This window comes from Miscanthus floridulus, chromosome 1 (genome assembly GCF_019320115.1).
Source record: "Miscanthus floridulus cultivar M001 chromosome 1, ASM1932011v1, whole genome shotgun sequence".
NCBI lineage: Eukaryota > Viridiplantae > Streptophyta > Magnoliopsida > Poales > Poaceae > Miscanthus > Miscanthus floridulus.
The window spans coordinates 179,221,313-179,244,582 of NC_089580.1; the positions used below are offsets into that span (position 1 = coordinate 179,221,313).

The 23,270-nt window shown below is 45.4% G+C and overlaps 1 pseudogene; it reads left to right on the forward strand.

Annotated features, from left to right (window-relative positions):
- The first annotated feature begins 13,748 nt into the window (after positions 1-13,748).
- LOC136549776 (protein VAC14 homolog) lies at positions 13,749-21,968 on the forward strand (annotated as a pseudogene).
- Positions 21,969-23,270: the final 1,302 nt, after the last annotated feature.

Here is a 23,270-nt window from a genome sequence, read left to right on the forward strand (position 1 = left end):
ACGCTGCATCTGTGCATCCGGTCAGGAGGGGATCTAGCGTCCGATCGATCGAAGGAAGGACAAGTTGTACTGACCGGACCTTGCCTGCGTCTGGTCATGGACCACCGGACGCGTCTGGTCCTGATTCCAGAGGATTTGGACCTCTCTGGAATCGACCGGACGCTGGGTGGTAGCGTCCGGTCGCTACCACCTGAGCGTCCGGTTAGTGGATCTCATGTGGCTTCAGGACTCCTTTCTCTGTTTCCTTTTCCGTCGCGTGTGGGGAACTATTTAATCACAGCCATACCCTTGTTCGCCCCTCACCTCGCCTTTGCCCTAGCCCGAGCCGCCGCCTCCAAAGCTCGCCAGCCGCGCGCCGCCGTGCTCCTGCCTCGCTGCACCACCACTGCTCACCCGCGCCAGCACCACTGTGCCAGCACAGCCCGCGCCTCCCTTGCTTGCGCTCGCCTGGCCCCCTCGCCAGCCGCGCGCCACCATAGCTCGCCGCGCCACCATGCTTCCCCATGCACCACCGTGCCACTGTGTTCGACCGGCCCTCTCGTCACCGCGAAGCGCCGTGTGCCCTAGCCCCATCTCCTCTCGGGTCACCAGTTCATCACTACTCCTTGTAACCCTAGCCCCTGCCGGTTCTGAGGATTCCCCCGCGTCTCGCATCTTATCTTTTCTCAGATCACTGATCATCAGGTAGAAAGCCATTCGATTCAAGTTCGCATCTACATTGCTTTCTCTATTAGAGTTTCGCATCTATTAGACATATCGTATTTATTTGTATATCCATCTATTCTATCGTGCAGCGAGTCGGTTCTGTTGTGGTTCTTGTGGCAGTTGGCAGTCAACTCGGAGCCAAGCTCATGAGTACGGACCGAGGCCAAGCCTCGATAGCGGCAGTTTGACAGTTGATCTTCATCAGCGACAGTTCATCATCTTGTCAGTTCAGATGGCTCGCACCAAGAATGTTGGTGGTGGCCCAAGTAATGATGATCGGAGGCCCCTGCCTCGCCAGCCAGCCAAATCAAAGGGCAAGTCAACCAAGCAGGTAACATCCAAGAAGCAGAAGTACCCAGATGCAGAAATAGCAAGAGCAGTAGCTGTTGCAGAGGCCGCAGAGCGTGCTGAGAGAGGTGGTGCCCGCAGCAGAATTGTCATTGCAGATCAGTCGGTTCCACCTGCAGTCAGAGCTGCAATTGAGGAGGTTGAGCATCGTCACGGTAGTCTAGCTAGGACTGCCACATTTGCAGGATGACAGGTTGCCATTGAGGAAGGCCCGTCAACAGAGCAGGAGCCAGTTCAGCAGTCTCAGGAGGGCGAGCAGGCACAGCAGACTCAGGAGGCTGAGGAGACAGAGTCGGCACCCTAGCTTCACTGCTCTGGATGGACCCATGTACCAGTCTCGCCAAGGCTACCGACACAGCGGAGGGGATCACGTCCTCCACCTAGACCACAGGGTCCACCTCTAGTGGTACACCTCGACTTGAGGGCCGCTACAGCCAGGCAGGTTCAACAGCTGCATTTTGTTGAGTTTGAGGTTTGGTTTCCTTCAAGGAGAGATGAGAGAGCAGTTGAGGGTTTCTACACGCCACTGCAGGAGGATTTCTACAATGCTTATCTCAACAGTGGGGCAGTGTTTCGATCTCAGAGAGTCTATCGGATAGAGTCTATTGTGACAGTAGCCGGAGAGCACATTCGGCCTTACTTATCATATTTGCCAGGATTAGCAGATTTGATTGGATGGACAGGGATATATGTACCATCTTGGGTCCGGCAGTTTTATGCTTCACTCTTCATCGATCCACATCACAGATTTATTCACTTTGCTTTCAGAGGCAAAGACTACAGAGTGATGAGTGGTAGAGCCAAAGAGATACTGAGGCTACAGGAGCAGCCTGTCAAGATGCTTGAGGTTTGTTATGGACAGTAGGAGCCTCCCAGGCGTCCTCATGGAGGGTTGGTGCCTCCTACAGATTTAGTGCGACATTGCTTCAAGGAGCCCTTTGGAGAGGGGTCGAGCAAGAACCCCAGTGACTTGACTCCTACAGCGAGAGTGCTAGAGGCCATTATTAGGAGGACACTGCTTCCTAGGTTGGGATATAGAGAGGGCCTGACTCGCTTACAGCTCTGGCTTCTTAATGCCCTGATACAGCAGATAGTATTTGATATCTGAGACCTCCTTCTTTCAGAGATGGAGGATACTATAGCTGAGGGATTCAAGGGTCGCAGACAGCTTCCCTATGCTCACTGGATCACATTCCTCATCCGTAGAGTAGTGCTTGATAAGCCCCCTGGTATGATGGATGAGTATACAGGTGCCACCACAGAGTTCCTAGCTTACAACCTGTCACAGAGGATTAGACACACCACTCCTCAGGCACCTAGACAGCCTAGTCGTCGTCTCGATGTGCCAGAGTCCGTAGCTTAGTAGGATGAGATCATCAGAGAGATTGTAGCCACTAAGGAGGAGGAGCTAGAGGCACAACAGGAGGTGAGCGAGTATAGTGACAGCTCTGACAATGACTATCTGCCTATTCCTCAGATGCCTCCACACAGACACAATGCAGAGGCTGGTAACTCCAGTTCTGCTCCACCTGCTCTACAGACCGACCCCGCTCTCATTGCTATTCTTGAGCGGATACAGCAGACACAGGATAGATAGGCACAGGAGACAGCTGCTACTTTTGCCCAGTTTCAGACTCGACGGGATGAGTTCTAGAGGCAGCAGCAGGCCATGCAGCAGCAGCAGATGCATCAGTAGCAGATACTCTTACAGCAGCAGCTTATGGGTTTCATGCAGCATGTAGTGACAGCTCTTGGGGCCCCATAGCCACAGCTTTCGCCCCAGCTTGCTCCGCCTGCCACCACTTTGACGACTCCAGCGGTACAGCCCAGTGGGCTCTAGAGTCAGGGATAGCCTCCAGCTCAGTTTGCTTCACCTCTTATATAGGTGTCCCAGTGGATAGCCTCACCCATGGTAGCCCCGCAGTTCACTCCATTTCAGACGGGTTTCACACCAGAACAGTCTTCCTCGCTATTCATGCCTGACACGTCTGTCTCCAGAGTCTTAGAGCATCTTTCAGCGAGTTGACCGGCATGCCTACTCCACCTCATATGCATACCGCCTGTCCGTCTACAGCAGCTCTAGTAGCAGTGACTACTCAGAGGCTCCCCTCATCTATCGCCTTGTCAGATCCTACGACAGACATACTTGCAGCTTCACAGGCAGCACTAGCCCCAGCTTAGACCTAGACCGCTTCAGCGACACTTCCTGCCACAGAGGGTCAGTCAGTTCAGAGCTCAGGGTCAGATGATGATGGTGCCCAGTTCCAGCTTGCCCCACGTTCTTCAGCACTCGACTCGTCCGCTGCAGCCCCGCCGACCGACCCCTAGGTTTTGGTGTTTGACGCCAAAGGGGGAGAGGGTTCGAGTATGTAGACTCAGGGGGAGCGTCATTTAGGGAGAGCTAGTTATATAGTATTAGCTTATTATATACTTTTGGAGTTTTTATTTGTGTGATATACTCTTACTTATGCATTCGTGTGTTTACCTTCATGCATACTATAATATATATGTGGTAGTGCTATCTACGTGTTTATGATAATGACATGTGTGATTTCTACTTTGCATCATTTAAATATCATATCACTTGTGTTATGCTCATTTGCCCTTGCTTCCATGTTTAAACTTCAAAGCAAATGAGCTTTGTTATCTATACTCATGCTTAATTAATATCCTTTGAGTACATTGTGTTGGCTTGGGTCATATAAGCTTGACTAACACTTTTATTCTTATCGACAAAAGCTTATATGAACCAAGCCCATCAAAAACCTCACTCTTTAACATACTCGAGGTAGTATTGTCATCAATCACCAAAAAGGGAGAGATTGAAAGCATCTAGGCCCCTAATTGGATTTCGGTGATTAATGTCAATACAAGATTACTATGACTAATGTGTGTTTTGCAGAGATAATTAAGTTAGGTCATGGTAATGGAGATCGATTGGGCAATCGAGGTTGTCATGCCCCTACGATGGAAATCATTTTGGTTTTCAAAGGATTGACGACAAGGTTAAGGATGACTAGTTCTAAGTGTCGATTGGAGTTGGAGAGGCACCTAGAATAGTTTAGGACTTTGTTTTTCCTTTGGCCGTACTATTAAGGGGGGTATGAACGGGTAGCTTGACCTAGTTGAGTCTAGTGAGTTAGGTGTGGTGCACACTTGTTAAAACTAGCTCTAGGTAGCTCCTATGAATGCCTAAGATCCTTTAGAGCAAACTTCATTCACATATGATCAAGAGTTATAAGTGAATGGAGGGTCAAATACTGACCGGACGCTGGCTCCGGTATGACCGGACGCTGGTCGCAGGGTCCGGTCAGTTCATTTGACCGAGGAGAACAAGTCTGATGTGATCGGACGCTGAAGGTCAATGTGACCGAACGCTGAGGGCCAGCGTTCGGTCGACTCCAGTAAGGGTCCAGACTTGAGAAAGTGTGACCAGACGCGTTTGGTCAGTAGTGACCAGACCCTGAGTATCCAGCGTCCGGTCGATTACAGTAAGCATCCAAGAGTGACCAGACACGTCTGGTCAGTACTGACCAGACCCTAACCACGTCCGGTCATCACTTGAAAACTGTTACGTGGGTTGAACTGACCAGAGCATCCGGTCAAAACAATCGGAGCGTCCGGTCATCCCGCAGAAGCTCATAACGGTTCGTTTTTTAGGCTGCCTTATAAATAGAAGCTCCACTCGTGTGTAGAGTTACTTTTGCTCATTCCAACAACTGAGAAACACGTTTGTGAGTACCAAAAAGAGCAAGGTCCTAGTGAGGTGTTTGTGATTTGAGAATTCAAGAGTGAAACCTCATTAGTGAATCAAGAGTAGACAAGTGTGCATCCATCTTCTCATTAGGCTTCGTGTGGTCAAGTGAGAGTTTGTGCTTGTTACTCTTGGTGATTGCCATCACCTAGACGGCTTGGTGGTGATTGGGAGCTTGGTGATCACCCGGCGGAGCTTGTGGGTGACCCAACTCAAGTTGTGAGCGGCTTTGGGTGATTCACCACGACGGAGTGTCGAAGAATCAACCCGTAGAGAGCACTTGATCCTTATGCGGATCAAGGGGGAGCTACACCCTTGCACGGGTGCTCCAACGAGGACTAGTGGAGAGTGGTGACTCTCTGATACCTCGGCAAAACATCGTCGCGTTCCTCTCTCCATTTACTTTGAGCATTTACTTTGAATATTTACTTTGAGCAATTCAATACTTGTCTTTACATTCGTAGAATTGCTATGCTAAAATAAGTCTGGAACATAGGTTGCAAGTCTTTTATGCGTTGATTTGATAGAAACACTTTTCTAGGCACAAGGAGTTAATTGGGCTATCCGTATGATTTGATTATTGCAAGAAAATTTAGAATTAGTCCAATTCACCCCCCTCTTGGGCATCTTGATCCTTTCATCTGCGCCGCTCTGAATTCTCCGATGCGGCTTAATAGGCCGTTACCAAGATTTCCGCGCAACCTCAGCCCACGTCGCTTGTTTGTTGCTACCTTTAGTTGCTCCTCGCCAAAATATCGCTGACTTCTCTGCCATTTATTGAGGCTAAGTAACTAATACTGAACAGTTGTTACTCCAGTTTTTCCTCCATGATTTGATTTCTCCGATAACTACGCTTGTAGCTCGGGGACTAGTGATCTGTTCCATTGGTCGATTGATTGTTTTTCTATTACTGATCCTGGCACCACGTGACTATGCCACCTACTGCTAGGCTCGGGGACTAAGTGGGCACACTTCACCTCATGGTGAATGTGCTTTGTCTCTTTCTAGGACACGCTCGGGGACTGTTTCTTGCTCGGTTGGTTTTCTACTATACTTCAAGTTTTTGACCCTGGCATCACATGACTATATCATCTGCTGTCAGGCTCGGGGACTAAGTGGGCACACTTCACCTCGTGGTGAGTGTGCGGGGTTATTCTCAAAGACTACATGACTATAGAGGAAGATTGACTCCTACAATTTTGTTTGGACTCTAAGTGGGCACACTTGGTCCACTATGGAGAAATTTTTTATTATAAACTTGAGCTCCTTATACCCTTATAGCAAGCCATACTTTGGTCACTCTGCTCGGCGATGGTTCACGCTGCTCGGCGATAGGTTACTCTGCTCGGTGATAGTTCACACTGCTCGGTGACTACTCACACAGCTTGGCAGTTCAGCATGGTGGTTGGACCATGAGCTTGACTGCTCGGCGTTGTTTGCACCTACTCGGACGAGTAAAAGACGACGTTGCACAACGGGTACAAGGCACTCGGGGACTAGCTATGGGGTGTATGAGCCCGGATATCCACGGCCGACCACATGGGCTGCGCCCCTAGGGGTGGCCCAGCCCACAAAAAGAAGCCTTACGGGGCACGACTCTGCTCGGTGCCTTTCGCAAGACATCGAAAAGATATCATGAAGATACTACGAGATCTGTTAGGAGGGCAGCGCTGTAATCAGTTATGTATGATCCTAAGATTCCTGTAATCAGTTATTACTTTCCAGTTATCTCTCAGATCTAACCAACTTGTAACCCTATCTCCCGGACTATATAAGGCGGTCAGGGACCCCCTCTAAAATCACAGCATATCATACGATAGCTAATAGAAACCAACAGACCACAGGAGTAAGGTATTACGTCATACTGACGGCCTGAACCTGTCTAACTCGTGTGTCTCTGTTGCCTTCTTGTTCTTGATCTCGCGCTCCCCTGCCGATCAATCTACTTTTGTAGGATACCCCTCAGAGGACTACCGACGATATTCTATCGACAGCCGAATGGCCACGAGGTGGTGCGGCACGCTTGCACACAGTGCTTGGTGCTCCACGGAGAGGCACGCGAGGAGCAACACAGGCAGGACTGCTTCGGGCAAGCCTAGTGCGCTCACGCGCATAGAGGTGGTGGCGCGCACATCAAGGGCAGAGCGCAAATGCCGGGTACCAAGCATGAACATCGGGGTGGAAGAGGAGGGCAGCGTTGTGGGTGCTGTGGAGGAACGGGAGTAGCCGGGCAGGGGAAATGGTGCTAGATTCACGTGCACACGCGTACCCATGAGGGGGGGCCAGACGACGACGGCATGAGGCACGGCCACGGCGGGGATGCGCGACGCAAGGAAGAAGACCAGGGCACCGTCGCACAGCAGCACGGGCTGCGAGGTGGAGACGCGCGCGGGCACCATGGAGCTATGGCGTGCGGAGGAGGCGCCTGGAAGGGACCACACAGAGGAGCTGTAGGTCCAGCGCGGTGAGGCTCGCACACTCGCGCATCCGTTGATCCATCATCGTACCTATATGATATGCATTAATGTAAATGCATAGATGTAAATAATCGACGATTGCCGAAATGCTTAGAAATCCAATTACGTCTCATAAGCTAACGAGATAGTTCTAACACGCTAGTCTACGTATCCATATTGTCGAATAAGGTGTTACTTTCCAACAATTATTTTAGTTATACAAATTCAAGTTGTTTCTTTATCCCATTTTATCCATTTAATCTTTATTCGGAATAGGGCATCACTATCTATTTAGCAACCTAATTATTCTAGAGCTACAAAAATTACAGCGAGTAACTAATATTGCTAGGAGCCTACTGTATAAATTTTAGATTCAACAATATTACCAATTTATCATGAAAATTTCTACAAATTTATATTTTAAAATATTAAGTACCTTAACTTAATTATAGAATTTCCAAAAATATTATCAAACTATGTGAATAAAATATACTAACAGGTAGGTCATAATTTTAGAAATTTAACAAAATTGGTTTTACCATTTTTGGACACCTACACAACTTTATATTGATTTTACAAGTTTATTTCTGAAATCAATTTTGCTAGATGTTTTAGAAACTAAGGAACCAACAGTCATCAAATCGACCCAACAGTCAGGGCAGCCCAGGCAGGGCGCGGCATGTGTGGCCCAGGCATTGCAGTCAGCGGTAGGCCGGCCCAGCGCGCGACGCAGACAGTGGTCCAGCAGCGTGGCGCGGCCCACCGACCAGGCGCACAGCCCACGTGGACGGTAGCCGACCGGCCCAGCAGCGCTGCGCGCGGGGCCCAGCGATGCAAGGCCGACTGCGGCCCATGCGACCAAGGCCCAGAGGCGCGCACGACTTATGAAGAAAAGACCCCACAGTTTCACTAACCCGATCCACGGTCCATAATAACACTATTCACGAGAGTCACGTATTTCACAAAAACAACCATGTACAATATTTCTTCTTGGATTCTCATCCATCTCACCTTCCTTTCTTTCCCATGAGTAGAGCGCATGGAGCAGAGGAGCAACCTGTCGGCCCCCTTCGGCGGCTCGTCAGCGACGGAGGTGAAGCGGGGTGGCGCGAGGAGGTACGTAGACGACGGCCGGATGGCCACAGGGTGGTGCGGCACACTCGCGCGTGGTGCTTGGTGCTCGATGGAGAGGCACGCAAGGAGTGGCACAGGCAGGACTGCTCCGGGCGAGCCTGGCCCGCTCACGCGCATAGAGGTGGTGGCGCGGACACCGGGGGCAGAGCGCAGACGTCGGGTACCGAGCGCGAATGCCAGGGTGGAAGAGGAGGGCAGCGCTGCGGTTGCTGCGGAGGAACAGGAGTAGCTGCGGAGGGGAAATAGTGTGGGATTCGCATGCGCACACGTACCCATGAAGGGGGCCGGACGGCGGCGGCATGAGGCATGGCCACGACGGGGACGCACGACACGAGGAAGAAGAGGAGGGCACCGGCGCACGACGGCATGGGTAGCGAAGTGGAGACGCGCGCAGGCACCATGGAGCAGTGCGTGTGGAGGAGGCACCTAGAAGGGACCGCACGGAGGAGCTGCAGGTCTAGCGCGTCGGGGCTCACGCACTCGCGCACGGTGGCCGAGCAATGGGGAAGGGAAGGGCAGCGGCGGACTGGAGCAGTTGGAGTCGCGCGCGGGAAGGAAACGACAAGGGCGCTTCACCGGCGCGGATGACGGCGAGACGCCAGCGCGCGGGGCGCTATGGCTCAGGCACGCCGAGGAGCCGTAGGTCTGCTCAAAGCCAGGGCATGCGCGCGGGGAAAGGCCGGCGCGGAGGTGGAGCAGCGCTTGAGAGGGATGGCGAGTGGAGCAGCAGGCACAGCGTGGCAGTGGGGCGTAGTAGCGATTAGTGAGACTGAGAAGCTTTCGGCGGGCGTGAGGCGCTTCGGTTGCTGTGGCTCAGTAGAGACCGTGGAGAGGAGATAAGAAGGGTCGCTGGGAGTAGGCTAAGGCGACTAGGACGCTATCACTCGGGTGCTTAACTTGGCAGAGAAGCAGTCCATACAAGCAAGGACAGACTGAGACAAGCTGAGCCATGTAAGGCAAGCAAGGTCAGAGCAAACATCAGCAGACCGAATGGGCAGACTGAAGCTAGGGCGTCTCCTCCACGGCAGTAGAAAAGGAAAGAACGGGAAGTAGCACGAGGGAGGTATACGTCGTACACACGCCAGAGCACCGACACGGAGGAAGGAAGGGATGGGGCAGCGTGGCCGGCAGCGGCGCACCAGTGCGCGTATAGGGACATGAGAGGATGCAGCATGGGCAGGGGGTCGAACCACGTGCTCATTTTCAGACGGCCAACGCAGTGGACCAATTCGTATGCGATTGGATGGGAAACCTTACAATGCAGAGAAATGCAGAGCCACGACGAGAACGAGACGGTAAATAATTGTCGTGCAACGAGTACGCTGAATGCTAGGAAAATAAACGAAGCTGCTGCGCTCTCTCTCTCTCGTCAGTTGTTGTTTATCAAAATAAACTCGTGAGTATATATATATATATATTGTTCTATTTATGAATGGATTTTATTTTATTTATAAAAGTTGCTTTTCGTGCTTAATCTAACAGAACAAACCGTTCGCTAGAATTGTCGTTCGATATTCTTAAATATTTCTACGTACTGCGTAATTTAACTTGAGCGTTATTTGAGTCCACGAAACTAAGTCACACAAGATTCGCTTATCGCCTCAAGTACGTTTTAAATTAAAAACCCGAGAAACTCGATTCGAAAATTTTTCTTAGGCCTAAATCACGGTGCTAAACGAGTTCGTAACACCAGGGGTGTTACATCAACTGTTTTTTATTTTTATTTTTATCTTTTTTATTGTTTTTTCCTTTTTTCTTGGCTTGGTAACCCCGTACAAGAACATGGTTAGTTTGGTTATAACCAGAATCAAACAAAAAAACCAAAACCAAATTTTGTCGATTCTTGTTTTTAAAAAGAACCTCTCGGTCCGTGATTCTTATGCGATGGACAACCCATGTATCAATTTTAGCGAGCCATAAATGACCATAGGCTGGGGTGAAAATAGTATTATAGTATACAAAGAAAAATTACTGATTTGATATTTTTCTATATTTCAGAAATCAATGGCAGCTTTTATATTTGGCTAAATTCAGAAATGATATCGTATAGTAAATGATTCAAGCTGAGTGATGGATGAGATGAGCGTGCTAGGGTGTGTAGCTTCAGAGCGTACAGAGACACATTGTTACAATACTTAGACCGTATATGCACCAATGAGCCAAGTTCTTGTATCAAATAAAATAGACTAGAAGATGTTGGATCAATATGCACCCAACTATATAGTTACTGCATTAAATTGGACAAATTATAAGATGTTGGGCAAACATACATCCATTTGGATAGTTGTGTTGTATGATAAGTGCAATTTACTCCTAAGGTTTTAAATGCCGACTATAGCTGTTTGAGGCTGATTAAGCTATCTGTGTTTATATAGAACTTAGCGGATATAGCCCGCTATAGCCCCATTTAGCCTACGTTGTAGCTGTTTTAGAGGTCATCCGCTAAATACCTTTAGCCGGAGATTTAAAACATTGTTTCAATCACGAGATTCAAATCTTGTTTATTTTTGGATATGAGTTGGATTTGAACCAGCTTACAACGAATTTACAATCCCGGTTACTACTAAGATACTCTCTTCGTCCAGGAATGAATGCAATACTAGCACAATGTCATAGTTTAGTGTCCTAAGTTTGATCAATTATAGATAAAAAGTATCAATATTTATGATATAAAATAAATATCATTATATTAACTATAAAATGTATTTTTCATAGTAAATTATTTTGGAGCCATAAATGTAAATAGTATTTGTTATAAATTTGTTCAAATGTGAACCACTTTTGTTGGCACACAACCGTTGCTTTCTTTTCTGGACAAAGGGGAGCATATTATTACTCCCTCCATTTCGCAAATTATAATAATATAGTTTTGTCTTGTTTAGATAATATGCAATTAGATACACTATGTCTAGATACTTTCTCCATCCACGAAAGAATGCAATTATAAACTTTGAAAATATAAATTTTGGTCCTAAGCTTTTTAAGTGGTTCACCTGATATTCATGTTCGTCTGTTTGATATTTAGATTTGACATGACATAACACATACAATCAATAGCCAGCGTGGTGTGTAAATTGCATTAGCTCCTCCAAACTCTCATTTCCCTCGGTATCTTGACCTGCCGCGCCACCAACGCTACACATCATTCTTGTTGGGAAATAGGGATCTCGACAGAGAGAGTGAGAGTGGAGGGGGGAGGCGAGCTCGCTGCAGCTCGACACCCGGGGGTCCAAGGCCACGCTATGGGGCAAATGCCTTTGACTAGCGGAGTCACATAAACAAGAATAGAGTTCACACAATTGCGGAGGCAATGCCTAGGGTTTCGAACTACACGCCATCTGCCCCAGGGGATGATTGACTTCACCTTTTATAAAGTACGGTTACATCATTTGTCGAGTATAGAAATATCCCTAGGGCAACTAAGGCATATTATTCAGGTATATTCCTATACACTGTTCTTATGCCTCCAGGGCATTAGAGTCTTTTTTTTGTAACTGCCTTTGTTGATGGGCCGTTGTCGAGCATGGGCCTTTAGCCCATTATTCGTCGCCCCATGGCCTTCGACTGACCTTCATATTCTCTGGTCTCTGATTTGTACACCACAACCTTCGACTGATCTTCATATCCTCGCCTTCTGATTTTATACCACGGCCTTCGACTAATCTTCATAGTGCTCTGGCCTCTGATTTTGCAACGGCCTTCGACTGATCTTGGTCTTGCCCCGACCTCTGATTTTGCACCACGGTCTTCGACTGATCTCAAGCTACTACACTAAATTCTATTGGGCATCTTTAAGGGGGAGTTGACCCATATTCCATATAGGCTCCCCGACAATTCCCATGCTTGTCGGCTCCTCTCCTCCATTCCTCTCTCATCCCCGACATTTTGCACCACGCGAGCCGCCGAGCGCAAATGCCGACAAGCTGCATGAGCGCAGACACTCCCTCCGACACCAAGCGACACTACCGGCTCCTCTCTCCCTCTCTTCTCCTTCCTTTCTCCCTTCCCTAAGCGGTGGATCACAGTGTGGTGAGCATGGGGGCTCGCAAGCAACACTCGCGCAGGAGCAAGAGCACCAAAAGCAGTGGTTTGCAGTCTAAGGCCGACGAGGAGAGGGTTTGGATCACTAAAAACTTAACTAAGGGCATCTAGCATGTGTGCCTTAACCTTAGGCAGGGCCCCATATCAATAGCTCCGGTGTTTGGTTGCCTGCCCCTAGGCCCCAGCAGCTGCCACGACAAATTTAGTCTCCTCGCGTACGTCCCCGCTCGTGCCCTCGCCTCGCCTCGCCAGGCCCTCTGGGACGAAGAAAATTTGCACATCAGGAGAAGAGGGCCAAGGACGCCTTTTGCACAACGGGAGCCTAGGTCATGTTCACTCGAACTTATCAGCCAGCTTATCAACTAGAATCTACAGTATTTTTCTCTCACAATAAATCAGCTTCAGTCGACTTTAATACCAGCCGAACAACACCCTTAGCCCTCGCCACCCAACCAATCATGCGGACCTTGCATCGGTGAAACATAGATAAACAGGATGTGAGCAACCAATCGCCCTCTTAATTTGGACCTATTCTGCCGGTCTATATTTATCCATATTATTTAGCTTTACAAAGCGGCTACGATTGGAGCGTGGTCACGGCATCAATTTTTTTCCACTGTTGGATCCTGTGTTGTATAAATATTGTAATTGTAATAACTTATACAAACAACTAAACAAACTCATACAGTAGTTTTGTACGACATCGTTATACTATCTTCAACAACATCACCCAAAATACAAAACTCATTCCACGTTTAGGTAGCTAAAGGCAAATGGTTCAATACCCATTTTTGGTCATCTCCAACAACAGGACCTAAAAGAGAACCCTTCTATAAATAAATCTCCAGGAGAGAGAATACTTATATTTGATTATGACTCTACTGTAATTTAAAATATATCTTATATATAGATATTCTGTTAAGGCCAAAACAGTACCGACCAATACATATTTTAAGTTTAGGTGCCGTCGAAGACAGATGCATACTGAAACTGAAAAAGGTCGGGCAACCAAACAGACTCTCGGTCGCTGAAAACAGGGACCGGCGCGTCGCGTCTTCAGCGATCCTCAAGCCAAACACGCGTTAACATGAGCAGCTCCCTTTTCCGTGGACAGCGGACGCGACCGGAGGCCCCCTCGAATGGATACACCTGGTCCACGCACCGCGCTGCTCGGCTGACAACCAGTCCACCTCCAGGCAGCGGAGCCGAGCCTATGCGGCTACGCCGCAGTCCAGGTCATGAAGCACGGTCCCACTTGCCAGGCTGGCCTCCGCCCTGGACCATCAGTCCATCACCCACGGGAAACGGGAAACGGGAAACAGGCGCCGTTAATGGCCGCCACAACGGTAAACGTTAGCCTTGCGGAGGAGAAAGAAAAATAGCAGTAGTGCCCGGATCCCCTCTCCTTCCTCCAGATCACACCACCGTCGCCTCCGCCTGCAACTCCATTCCCAGACTCGAGCTGTTGCTGGGAGCGAGCTCGGGTTGGGGCTCAGGTATATAGGGTTTCGCCTCCCCGCTCCTGGTGCCCATCGCCTTGGACCTTGGCCTGTCGGGTTAGGGTTGGGTCGCGGCTGCGGGGGCCGTGGGTCGGGGGGTGCGGCCGATGTGGCGATCGCCGGCGATCGGGAGGCTGTAGCGGCGGCGGGGCAGGGGATCTCCTGGGTGGATTTTCCGGCGATGGCCGCAGACGCACTAACCATCATCCCGGGCGCCGTGCTTCGGAACCTATCTGACAAGCTCTACGAGAAGCGGAAGAACGCCGCGCTCGAGGTGAGGGGTTCGATTCCTCGCGGGCTTTGGTCTTAGAGCAATCGCCAGGGATTTGAGATGGATTTTTCTTTGTTGCTGTGGCCTTTGTACAGATTGAGGGAATTGTGAAGCAGCTTGCAACGGCTGGGGAGCATGAAAAGATATCAGCGGTTATCTCGCTGCTTACCAACGATTTTACATACTCGCCACAAGCGAACCATCGGAAGGTTTGCTTAGACCGCCGTAGTTCATTTCTCTGTTCTTATGAGGTCAGATTTGTTGAGTTCTGTGGCACTTTGATGTTAGCAGGGTGGGTTGATTGGCCTTGCAGCAGTTACTGTTGGACTCACCAGTGAGGCAGCTCAGCATCTCGAGGTTTGCTAGTGCAAGCTTTAACTCTTAACTTCTATTTGGTGTTTTTTTTTTTTTTTTGGAAATGTCTATTTGGTGTATTCATATTCAACTTTATGCAGTGTCATCCCAAATGGGGTGAATCCTTGTGGCTCTTAAAGGAAATCATATGGCCATTTGCCTTAAAACCTGCATGCATATATAATCTTTAAATGGCAAGTTGGCAACTACGGGGCTGAAACTGCCAACGGCAACTTGCCTTCTTGAGCTTCACCATTGGATCATGCATTCCTCTATTGGTGTACTACGCTGAACGTATCTATTAGTCAATGATTCCAAATGACTTCATTTCTTGTGGTCTCAAGTACTTTAGATTTCCATTTGCATTTATTGAGTTGGAGCTCAAGTATGATTTGATGAATTGTGTATAGTCCTTTCCCTCAGTGCTGAAGGACATTATGCTTACTGATTCACCATGAAAATAGTTATCCCACGGTTTGCAAATACTTGTGAGTTTTGGAGAATGACATGGTCTCCAAAACATAGCTTTGACCATTATTTTTTATTGGAATGTAAATGAAAATCCTAACATATTTATTCTTTTATGAAAGTACTTTTCAAGACAAATCAAGTTTCTAAACTGAACACATTAAAAGGTTCTTGTAGTCGAAGTTTTAAAAGTTTGACTTAAAACTTTGTCAAAAATGCCAATTATTTGCCAACCAGAGGGATTAACTTCTACGAGTTGCAGATATGGCCTCCCACTTTCAGACACTTCTTTTCTGGCATTCTTTTAACAGATTGCATTTGATGATTGGAAAATATTAGTTCTGTACAGTGTTATTCATACATTAATCTCGTAGGATTTTATGGAGTTGTATTGTTGCCATCAGTTGAAATAGATATTGGGGATCTGGAAGAAAGATCAATGAGGGAGATTGCAGGGTTCTACAGAATATTTTTCATTGATATGGTTAGATCTTTGGAATGGAGATAATATATTAGATGGCATTGTGCGCTCATGTTCAAATCATATAGTTATTAGTTGAATACAAAGCTTCTGTTACATACAAATAAACTGTTATTGTGCCACTTACATGTCTACCCAGCAGAGAAGCTCTGTTAACATGAATTATGTTTAATGCCTACATTATATCGTCCGTGCTATTATTCTGTCTTGCCAGTTTGACTGTATCACTGTACAATAAACTCTGTCGCTTTGTGCTTCCAGCAAATTGTGCCTCCTGTGCTTAATTCTTTCCTGGACCAAGATAGTAGAGTGCGTTACTATGCTTGTGAAGCGCTATACAACATAGCAAAGGTAAGCATTTAGTTCAGTGATGGAACATAAATTGTCTGGTTGCTTTACACTAATTGAATTTCTATCTTTAGGTTGTCAGAGGGGATTTCATCATCTACTTCAACAAAATTTTTGATGCTTTATGCAAGCTTTCTGCAGATTCCGATGCTAATGTTCAAAGTGCAGCTCACCTTCTTGATAGGCTTGTCAAGGTATAATCGCCTGGACTGTACTCATATATCTACAACTTGTCCCTTGTTTCTCTTCTTAATTATCCCTGATAAGATAATTGTTTATCGACCAGGATATCGTAACTGAGAGTGATCAGTTCAGGTATGCTGTGTATGATTGCCTTTTCCTTATTAGTGCCTTGCTTGTTTTAATGTCAGTGTTGATTTCTGATTGGCCCCATATCTTGCTTTTGCTCTTTAGCATAGAAGAATTCATACCGCTCTTGAGAGAGCGTATGAATGTGTTGAATCCTTATGTAAGACAATTTTTGGTGGGGTGGATAACAGTTTTAGACAGTGTTCCTGATATTGACATGCTTGGTTTCCTTCCTGATTTTCTCGATGGTAATCCCTCCCTTTTCTCCAAGTGCATTACTTTTATACTTTTATTGACTGCTCAACAACCTTTCTATCACTACCCCTGCAGGTTTATTCAATATGCTGAGTGATTCCAGTCATGAGATAAGGCAGCAAGCTGATGCAGCACTTTCTGAGTTTCTGCAGGAGATAAAGAACTCACCAGTAAGGCTGCTCTATATGGCTACCAGTCTTTTAACAGCTTAGACGTAAAAGACATTGTGGGATGCCTATTCCTTCAGTTATCCTTTTATTTTTTGTATAAACTCTTAAAGGTTGTCTTCATTTTTTTTATGCTTTCAATGCTGATTATCATAACTTAAATGAAAAGAATGTAGATTACGGTCGTATGGCTGAAATACTCGTTCGGAGGGCAGGCTCTACTGATGAATTCACTCGGTTGACGTCTATCACATGGGTAATTTGTCTTTCGTGTTTTCTCTGTGATCTTAAAACCTAGAATCTAGATTGCAGAAGCTGTTTTAGTATTTGTAAGAATGCCTATGGCTTATATCCTTTAAAGTGCAGATCAACGAGTTTGTGAAGCTTGGTGGGGAACAACTTGTTCCTTACTATTCGGATATATTGGGCGCTATCTTACCGTGCATATCTGACGAGGAGGAGAAAATCCGAGTGGTACTTTCCCGTCTTATGCTTTTGATTCATACAATTACTGCAAATGTAAACTGTGTGGTGTGTGCTTGTTCAGGAATAGCATTCACTTTAGTTACTGACTTCTTTGTTTGCAAGGTTGCACGCGAAACAAATGAGGAACTCCGTGCTATAAAAGCTGATCCAGCTGAGGGATTTGATATCGGAGCAATTCTTTCAATTGCAAAAAGGTTCTCTATCAAGTCCCTTGGAAATTAAATTATGTAGAACTGTTAGGCATCTATCTGTGTGGTAATTTGAGTTGTTTATGCTTCTGCCTGTGCTGGTAATGTGATAATTATATCAACATGACATTTGTGACAAGGCATTGACCTTTTGTCCTTTCTTTTCAGAGAATTGAACAGTGAACATGAGGCCACTCGAATTGAAGCATTGCATTGGTTCTTCACTTTGCTGGATCGATATCGTGCTGAGGTACTAAAAGACTGGTGCTTTTTTGGACTGCATTTTGATAAATCTCAACAACTACCCTCAATAAGTACCTGCATGTTTTTAAGCTTTTACATTGCTACTGATTTTATTTTGTCAACTTAGAGTTGGACATGTGACAGTTGCAATTCATTTTGATTAACACAAGTCCTGTTTGGACCTATGGTTTATTTACATATTTTCTGGAACAGTTCTTGGTGTACCTGAACGATATTTTTGATCCACTCCTAAATGCACTTTCTGATCCTTCAGACGCGGTGAGTTTTCTTTGAAAAGCCTTCCAAACTGCTCTGCTTGTTTCTAGAATTTGAAACTACATCATGTTTTGGGCTGTGATTAGATGATATTATATTGTGCTATTTGTATGCGGTGACTTAGAGTTATAGTTTAGTATCATTTCATAATTCAATCAAGGTTTGGATCTATTTGGAGGGCACAAGTTGCTATGATGTGGGCATGGCACTGTAGCACCACACCCCAGCACCATTGGAGACTTGGAGTAATAATCTTAGATGATAAGTTAGATTCATATAATCATAGATACAAGTGTTAAGTTAGTTAAGAACTTAAGATGTGATTTGGTCTGTGAGACAATATCTGTTTGGTGATTTGTTAATTTCTTTAGAAAGAGCCCCATCAGCCCATGGGCGGCAGGCAAGAAAAAAAACTACAACCCTTCGGCCAGCTGTTTGGAGCTCCAGGTTTTCTTGGAGCCTGGAGGGCATTTCCACCACCAGGCTCCACCGGTCCTGGAGGGCAGGCTCTGAGTAGCTTGTCCCCACTCCACTCATCCTCCTCAATGGAGAGTATGCATCTGCCAGTTATCTGAACCATATCACAAACCAAATTTGTTTAATCACTGATTTGAATATTATTCCAATTGTTGTGCTGTTAGCTAGGATAGGTCCACCTATGTTGTCCAAGGTTTAAAATCTGGAGTTCTTTGACAAACCTCAATCTGGATGATATTTGTTTTTACCTGGAATGTGGTAGCTGTAGCGTAACCACGACAGACTACTTACTGCTGTTAGCTGTACAGGTTTAGCCACCAATGATACATTTTGTTAATGAACTGTGAGCATGGCGGTTGTTTGTCACAGCATTTTTACTTGTGCAGGTTGTCCTATTGGTATTGGAAGTTCATGCATGTATAGCTGAAGAGTCTCACCACTTCCATCATCTTGTATCCTACCTAATCCGCACCTTCCACAACAACCATTTTCTACTGGAGAAGTATGTAAAATTTCAATATCTACAGTTGACTCTGCTTTTTAATTATATATCTCTTGGTTTTATAGGATATATGATTCAGTATTTGGTGAGCATATTAGAAAATAATGGTTTGAGGTGCTTCTACAGGCGTGGTGCTTTGATAGTCCGCCGGCTCTGCGTTCTTCTGGGTGCTGAAAAAGTATATCGAGAGTTCTCCACTATTCTTGAGAGTGAAGTTGATCCTTGATTTCGCATCTGTCATGGTTCAGGTATGTCCTAATTCTACAACATTCTTCTACTGCCAAAATGTGATTGTGAAATTTGTGCATTATTTTTTAACTACCTAGGCTTTGAATTTGATTTTGCTGACATCAACTGAACTTGGTGAGCTCCGCTCTCTTCTTAAGAAGTCGTTAGTGGATTCCTGTGGCAAGGATTTGTTTCAGTCTTTATATGCTTCAGTGGCGCCACTCTCCGATGGCTACGATAAGTTTGTGTTTACTTGCTCAGGTAATGATTCATTTTGAATGTGTGCTGCCTACTAGTATTTCTATTGGCTGATCTTTGGATGTTCTTTCTGTATGTGTTTAGGCATACAGTCACGCAAGCTGTGTTATTCAGTCACTGGGGGAAGAAGACATAAATGTGAAATTTTTGGTTCAATTAGATAAATTGATCCGTCTCTTAGAGACTCCAGTATTTGCTTACTTGCGTTTACAGGTAACTTGTTCTGATAATCCGTTCCTGCAAATTTATCTTTCTGTTTCTCAGGCACATTTGAATTCTGAAACTTGGGGGTTTCTACTTGGCTATTTTAATTTGATTTCTAGTTCCACATGATCCATGGCATGATAGGTCTGAACCAATCTTTGTTTCATGCTGTTCAGCTGTTCATCTGTAGTTCTGTACATTTACTGTATGCTCGCTGTCCTTTCGATACGATGTTCTCAGACTTTTATGCTATCCCCTAATGATTCCACATTCAGTTTGGATGCTGTAAAACCAACATGTTGGGGATTATGTGGTGCAACATGTTATGAAAACTGTGATGACTTGTACGGAGATTTAGTTGTTACATCTTACTAATCATTTTGGCTTGGGAATTCCATAACGTGCTCTTAAAAAAACCTTGCAGCTTCTCGAGCCGGGAAAACACACGTGGCTTCTGAAAACTCTTTATGGTCTCCTGATGCTGTTGCCTCAGGTATGTTCAAGTATGTCTCATCTGTTGCAGTTTCTGCAGCTTTTCTTTGGTTAACGTCTAATGAATGTTTGGGTAACATGCACTAGACAAAAAGCTCATGCTGCATGCTCCACACCTATAACAATTTAGCTTCTTGCACAGTTTCTAGAATAGTTTTCACCCAGTTCATAAGCAAAGCATCAGATATTGTAATCTTAAATTAAGACATGTATCTCATGAATTCATTTTGCCTTTCAAAGATATTATTTTCATTTTGGGTTGGGATAATCAACTAGTCTTCGCTGTTTCATCCCTACTTCCACTAGGAATATCTGTTTCTCAAAAGAATGGTTAGTTTCCTAGTATAAGGGCTGTTTGATACTTTATCTATTAGTTATTAGGCAAGCTGTTACTTAGATTAGTTTATATCCATAATTGTCAGGAGCCTCCTCTATAAGGAGGTCTATAAGGAGGCTTATTGTAATTGTACACTGAAACTATCTGTTGCAGTAGCTTTGCGATGTAAAAAGTTATCTCCATGGTCCTCATATTGCACTTGCTTCTTCATCTCCATCTTTTTGTGCTTTTCTGCTGCTGTATTCCATTCGTATCTGGAATGTGGTCTTTCAGTATATCTTCTTTTTTGTTAGAATGAGTTGAACTGTAGTTCATTGTTCCTCCTATGAGGTCAAACTTCTAACCAGATTCTGTCGGGAGAGATTACATCGTGGGGTTTATATGTTTACACAGCAAAGTGCGGCCTTCAAGATCTTGAGGACTCGACTGAAGACTGTGCCATTCAGTGAAAATCTTAAGCGCACATCTTCAGCAAATCCATACTCTCAGATTCTGCAAGTGACAGAAGATGGCAATAGAAACCAAGATTCGCAGAACTATAGTGCAATCAATTTCCCATTCCTTCTCCAGCAATTTGAGAACATGCAGCTGCAGCACCGTAACCATTTGAAGGATCAACTGCAATCCCGCAAATCTGCTTCAGCTCTAACATTATCTCAGGTTTTTTTTTTTGCTTTTGCTCACATATTTGATTATTATGCTATATCTGTTTTGAGTTGTCGTTGCTGCCACAGAATAAACAGTTGTTGAAATTGTCAGTTGTGTGCTCCTGTTCCACATTTGTGCAAAAGTATTTAGTTTTCCTAATCTTACCTGCCAAGTATGAATTGGACTATATTATGTAGTTTCATTTCTGCTCTAAGGTGGGGTCTGCCTGAATTTGCCACCTCTATGAATATTGTTACTCTTGCATAATAGTGTGTTCTTTTAAGGTTTCGCCTCTGAAGCTCTGATTTACTGTTGGAAGTTTTGGCTAAAGCTGCTTTCAGCTGGAAAATAGATTTTGCTGGCTGAAAAACACTAGAGAAGTAACCTGTCACCACCAGAGAAGTCCATTTATTCTTTGGTAGCATACCTCTTGCTCTAGCGCTGCTAGTTTTCTTCAACAATATGACGGGAGCTTTGTTAAACAATGTTTTCTTGATGTTAAGATGCTTATCGCCTAAGCAGAAGACTAATAACTAACTTTCAACATACAGGAGATACAGAGATACGAAGAAGCACATTCCTCTTCTCTGTCAGAGATTAACAGGCCCCCGTCAAGAACATCCAAAGGCATTTTATGATGCATTTGATTCTTGCGATGTATGATATATTTGCCGGAAGCATCATCACAAATATGTTGGGGCTTTGGTTAGTCTCCTTGATTTTTTCAAAGGAGGTTGCATAGGGTACATAGAGTGTAATCTTTTTTGTTTTGTTCCTAGATTTTGTCAAGAGATGGCAATTATTTGTTGGAGAAAGCTCGTTTCCGCCCTCTAGTCATTCTTTTCTTAGCTGTTTCACTGCTCATCTGGTTTCTGTAATTTTTCAATTGAAGGCCAAATGAGCAAAGTAGCAATTGGAGATATGCTACTACTGTTCTGCTTATCGATCTCCAATAAATTAGTGTCGCAATGTAAATTCCTGTTGTTGGCTCTTATGATATATTTATTATATTCTATATATATGCCTTATCTTTATCCCATTTTATATTATCATAATATCACATTTGGATCATGTGAAATTGGTGCATTTAAATTTGTGTTTCGAGTCTCTTCTTAGTAGGAGCCTAGGACTAGGAGGCTATCAGCTTTCTTAAATCGGACTGTACCATCTGTCATGGTAGTCTGGTGTGCCATGTCGCGTCTATTCATTGGCTACTGTTTCCATTTTTTTGTAGACAGAAAGTAGCATGTATTTTTTTTCCTCTAAACAACTGAATGCGATACTGAGATGACCGCCAGGTTTACTTGATTTTTAGACAGTGGCATGTATTTTAGGTTAATTCCAGCGTAGCACTCGCACCTCACATTTCGGGTTGCCCGGATGCTAAACTGAGAACGACTGGAACTTCAGTTTGGATCTTGATTAAAAAAAAAGTGTCATCCACGTGAAGTAAAATAAAGCCAACTGAAATGGTTCTCTTGTGTCGTTGGATGCATCTTTTGGGCATTTCCTTTGCCAAATCAGAGCCATGTCTGGTACGTGAGCACGGGAATTCACCTAAAATACATTTGTTTCTTGCCAGCCGACAACTTGGGCTGGCCGAGCAGCTTGCTGCGGTGACAACTGGTGCCGCCGATTCTCACTTCTCATGTAATAGATCCTGGCATCCAGAGTATATATTCTGAGGACAACGTAGCCATAAGTTCAACAAGATGATCTGCCATGACTGACGCTCATTCATCGAGAAGGCATATTTCTATCTCGCAATCGTGTCCAACGAACATGCACGGCTAAATCTGATGATTCTTGCTCCACTTGGTTCCTTGGATGCCGTCCAAGTCCAACGAAAGTAAAAGCGAGGACTACATTTCTTTGGTTACCCAGTACCCACACACTACCACTCCTGTCTCGACGCCACAATCACCCCTCAATTCTGCAAACGAGCGAATCTGATGGTGTATGTTAGAAGACGCAAAGATACTTGCTGCCAATGCCAAGGGACTGACCAGCTGGTAGCAGAGTGTCCACGTGACCTCATCATGGTTTGCCATTGCAGTGGTATTGTTCCACAGGATGCAGCAGCAGGCGTCGTTGGTTTTGCTTGCGGCCCTTGCTATATACTAGATCCAGCAATTCCACTTGTGATATTCCACATCTCTAGATAGTAGGCCAGGTTGGATGGAAGACGGCAAAACATTTCCTACATCTGTTAGTATTAGTTTTTTTAGAGAGAGATGATTGCATCAAGTAGTTGAATTAATAGATAATTTAGGATTATAGAGCAGTTGAAAACACTGAAAGTTGTACGTTATTATTTTACATTGCACTGATGGAAATTGAT